At 36.8% G+C, this 5,306-nt stretch overlaps 1 non-coding gene across 1 annotated transcript; it reads left to right on the forward strand.

Annotated features, from left to right (window-relative positions):
- The first annotated feature begins 241 nt into the window (after window positions 1-241).
- LOC148567065 (small nucleolar RNA R71) lies at window positions 242-349 on the forward strand. The gene has a single exon (XR_015881786.1). It is a non-coding gene; the product is annotated as a small nucleolar RNA R71 (small nucleolar RNA).
- Window positions 350-5,306: the final 4,957 nt, after the last annotated feature.

A 5,306-nucleotide genomic window follows, 5' to 3' on the forward strand; every position in this document is an offset into this window, starting at 1 on the left:
GAGCCAATATGGCATTCAGAGTATCAACTTCAAGAACTCCCTTCTTCATAGGCGTCCCATTATTCACAGGATTCCTTTCAGAAGTGTACATGAACTGGTTATTAGCAACCATGTCAATGAGTTCTTGAGCTTCTGCAGGCATTTTCTTTAGGTGAATGGATCCACCTGCAGAAGTGTCCAGTGACATCTTTGATAGCTCAGATAAACCATCATAGAATATATCCAGGATGGTCAATTCTGAAAGCATGTCAGAAGGACACTTTTTGGTCAACTGTTTGTATCTTTCCCAAGCTTCATAGAGGGATTCACCTTCTTTCTGTCTGAAGGTTTGAACATCAGCTCTAAGCTTGCTCAGCTTTTGAGGAGGAAAGTACTTGGCTAAGAAAGCCGTGACCAGCTTATCCCAAGAGTTCAGGCTGTCTTTGGGTTGAGAATCCAACCATAATCTAGCTCTGTCTCTTATAGCAAAAGGGAAAAGCATGAGCCTGTAGACTTCAGGATCTACTCCATTATTCTTAACAGTATCACATATCTGCAAGAATTCAGTTAAGAACTGAAAAGGATCTTCAGATGGAAGTCCATGAAACTTGCAGTTCTGCTGCATCAGAGAAACTAATTGAGGTTTCAGCTCAAAGTTGTTTGCTCCAATGGCAGGAATGGCGATGCTTCTTCCATGTAAATTGGAATTAGGTGCAGTAAAGTCACCAAGCATCTTCCTTACATTATTATTATTTTCGGCTGCCATCTCCTCTTCCTGTTCGAAAATTTCTGAAAGGTTTTCTCTGGATTGTTGTAATTTAGCTTCTCTTAATTTTCTCTTCAGAGTCCTTTCAGGTTCTGGATCTGCTTCCACAAGAATGTTCTTGTCCTTGCTCCTGCTCATATGACAAAGAAGAGGGCACAGAAAAATAATAATAATAATAATAGAGATCCTTTATACCACAGTATAGGGATCCCTGTGTGAGTAGAAGAAGAGGGGGAGACAAAGAATGTAATATAATGGAAGGAACACAACTGTGAGGAGGCTAGATATGTGAGATGAGATGTTAGGATATGAATGAATAAATAGAATGAGATGGGAGAGGGAGAATTTTCGAAAATATTCTTTTGAAAAAGAGTTAGTGATTTTCGAAAATGGTTTTTGAAAAATGTTAGTAATTTTCGAAAAAAATTTTTTAAAATCAAAAATAAAAAAATGAGAATAATTAGTTAATTAAAAAGAAATTTTTGAAAAAAGAGGGAAGATATTTTCGAAAATTAGAGAGAGAGAGTTAGTTAGGTAGTTTTGAAAAATTTAAGAAACAAACAAAAAGTTAGTTAGTTAGTTGAAACTAGTTTTGAAAAGATAAGAAGTTAGGAGGTTAGAAAAGATATTTTGAAATCAAATTTTTGAAAAAGATAAGATAAGAAGATATTTTAGAAATTAGTTTTGAAAAAGATTTGATTTTTAAAATCTCAATTAATGACTTGATTCATAAGAAATCACAAGATATGATTCTAGAACTTAAAGTTTGAATCTTTCTTAACAAGCAAGTAACAAACTTCAAATTTTTGAATCAAAACATTAATTGATTATGTTATTTTCGAAAATTTGGTCTAAAAATAAGAAAAAGATTTTTGAAAGATATTTTTGGAATTTTCGAAAATAACTAAGAATTTTGAAAAAGATTTTATTTTTGAAAAAGATTTTGAAAAAAGATAAGATTTTCAAATTGAAAATTTGATTTGACTCATAAGAAACAACTTGATTTTAAAAATTTTTGAAAAAGTCAACCCAAATTTTCGAATTTGATGAGAGAAGAAGGAAAAGATATTTTTTTTTATGATTTTTGAATTTTTATGATGCAAGAGAGAAAAACACTAAAAAGATGCAATGCATGAAATTTTTAGATCAAAACATGTGATGCATGCAAGAATGCTATGAATGTCAAGATGAACACCAAGAACACTTTGAATGTCAAGATGAACATCATAGACACAATTTTGAAAAATTTTTAATGCAAAGAAAACATGCAAGACACCAAACTTAGAATTCTTTAATGCCTAGACACCAAGAATTCAAGAATGCATATGGAAAACAAGAAAAGACACAAAACAAAAAATCATCAAGATCAAACAAGAAGCCTTACCAAGAACAACTTGAAGATCATGAAGAACACTATGAATGCATGAAAATTTTCGAAAAATGCAAGATGCACATGCAATTGACACCAAACTTATGATATGACTCAAGACTCAAACAAGAAACACAAAAATATTTTTGATTTTTATGATTTTTTAATTTTTTTTGGATTTTTTCGAAAATTATATGAAAAAGGAAAATAAGGATTCCAAAATTTTTTTTAATATGAATTCCAGGAATCTTGCATTCTTAGTCTAAAGCTTCAGTCCAGGAATTAGACATGGCTCACTAGCCAGCCAAGTTTTCAAAGAAAGCTCCAGTCCAAAATACTAGACATGGCCAATGGCCAGCCAAGCTTCAGCATTTAACACCAGAGTATATTGCTCTTGATAACAAATTGCTGCTCATCATTTATCAAGTATGTAACTTACCTCTGATGGTTTGGAAGCCTCAGTCCAAAAGAATTTAGACATGGCTTTACAGCCAGCCAGGCTTCACATGCTTCATGAAACACTAGAATTCATTCTTAAAAATTTTGAATAAAATTTTTTTTGAAAACATTTTTATAATATTTTCGAAAACAGATGAGAAAATTTTAGAAATATTTTTGAAAAATTTTTGAAAATAAAATAAAAAGAAAATTACCTAATCTGAGCAACAAGATGAACCGTCAGTTGTCCAAACTCAAACAATCCCCGGCAACGGCGCCAAAAACTTGGTGCACGAAATTGTGATGTCCAGGCTCAAACTATTCCTGGCACGTGAGCAACTTGGTACGCGTAATCGTGATTACACATTCATAATTTGTCACAACTTCGATACAACTGACCAGCAAGTGCACTGGGTCGTCCAAGTAATACCTTACGTGAGTAAGGGTCGAATCCCACGGAGATTGTTGGTATGAAGCAAGCTATGGTCACCTTGTAAATCTCAGTCAGGCAGATATAAAGTGATAATGGTGTTTTCGAATATTATATAATAAAATAGGGATAGAGATACTTATGTAAATCATTGGTAGGAATTTAAGATAAGCGAATGGAGATGCTTTTCGTTCCTCTGAACCTCTGCTTTCCTGCTATCTTCATCCAATCAGTCTCACTCCTTTCCATGGCTGGCTTTATGTGATACATCACCACTGTCAATGGCTACTTTCGGTCATCTCTCGGGAAAATGATCCAATGCCCTGTCACGGCACGGCTAATCGTCTGGAGGCATCACCCTTGCCAATCGCTTCATCTTATCCTCTCAGTGAATAATATGCTCACGCACCCTGTCACAGCACGGCTATTCATCTGTCGGTTCTCGATCATGCTGGAATAAGATTTACTATCCTTTTGCGTCTGTCACTAACGCCCTGCAATCGCGAGTTAGGAGCTCGTCACAGTCATTCAATCATTGAATCCTACCCGGAATACCACAGACAAGGTTTAGACCTTTCGGATTCTCTTGAATGCCGCCATCATTCTAGCTTACGCCACGAAGATTCCGGTTAGGAGATCTAAGAGATATTCATTCTAGCTTATTTCATGTAGAACGAAAGTGTTTGTCAGGCACGCGTTCATAGGGGAGATGGTGATGAGCGTCACACATAATCATCACCTTCATCACGTTCTTGGGTGCGAATGGATATCTTAGAAGCGAAATAAGATGAATTGAATAGAAAACAGTAGTACTTGCATTAATCTTTGAGGAACAGCAGAGCTCCACACCTTAATCTATGGAGTGTAGAAACTCTACCGTATGAAAATACATAAGTGAAGGTCCAGGCATGGCCGAGATGGCCAGCCCCTAAAACGTGATCAAAGGATCATAAGGTAATCCAAAGATGATCAAAAGATGCCTAATACAATAGTAAAAGGTCCTATTTATAATAAACTAGCTACTAGGGTTTACATGAGTAAGTAATTGATGTATAAATCCACTTCCTGGGCCCACTTGGTGTGTGTTTGGGCTGAGCCTGAGTGTTGCACGTGTAGAGGTCCTTCTTGGAGTTGAACGCCAGCTTTTGTGCCAGTTTGGGCGTTCAACTCTGGTTTTGGCTCCTTTTCTGGCGCTGGACGCCAGATTTGGGTAGAAAGCTGGCGTTGAACGCCAGTTTATGTCGTCTATTCTTGGCCAAAATATGGACTATTATATATTGCTGGAAAGCCCTGGATGTCTACTTTCCAACGCAATTGGAAGCGCGCCATTTCAAGTTCTGTAGCTCCAGAAAATCTACTTTGAGTGCAGGGAGGTCAGAATCCAACAGCATCAGCAGTCCTTCTTCAACCTCTGAATCTGATTTCTGCTCAAGTCCCTCAATTTCAGCCAGAAAATACCTGAAATCACAGAAAAACACACAAACTCATAGTAAAGTCCAGAAATGTGAATTTAACATAAAAACTAATGAAAACATCCCTAAAAGTAACTAGATCCTACTAAAAACAATGCCAAAAAGCGTATAAATTATCCGCTCATCAACCTCTCTCTCTAAAAACTACATCTAAATTATGAAAAGTGAATAATTGGAGATCTCTCTATGAATGGATGCATTCTCCCACTTCATAACCTCTAATCTGTGCCTTCTAGACTTGGATCTGGGCCAAAAAGGGCTTCAGAAATTGCTGGGGGCGTTTTCTATAATTTCTGCTGCGTGGCGTCTGTCACGCGTCCGCGTGGGTCACGCGTCTGCGTGGATCACGCGGTCGCATCATCTGGAGTTTTTCTTGTCACACGTTCGCTTAGGTCATGCGTCCTCGTCATCTGTGTTCAGCTCATAGCGCGCGTCCGCGTCAGTCACGCGTTCGCATCGCTGCCTTTTCGCACTAGGCATGCGGCCGCATCGTCCATGCGTTTGCGTCGCTGCCAATTTCTTCAAAAACTCTATTTTGTGCTTTCCATCCATTTTTGTATGTTTCCTTTCCATCCTTTAAGTCATTCCTGCCTTAGAAGATCTGAAACTACTTAACACACAAATCACGGCATCGAATGGAAATAAAAGGTAATGAAAATAAATAATTTTAAAGCATAGGAAACATGTAATTCACATATATCACACAATAAGGAAGGGAAAGTAAAACCATGCAATTTACATGAATAAGTGGGTGAAGGATTGAATAAATCTCTTGAATTGAGCACAATATATATCATAAAATATGGGTTTATCAGGAACCATTCGACAAAAATTCAAAATCTTACTCACTAG

Source organism: Arachis ipaensis, chromosome B4, assembly GCF_059453495.1.
Source record: "Arachis ipaensis isolate K30076 ecotype BB chromosome B4, ASM5945349v1, whole genome shotgun sequence".
Classification (NCBI taxonomy): Eukaryota; Viridiplantae; Streptophyta; class Magnoliopsida; order Fabales; family Fabaceae; genus Arachis; species Arachis ipaensis.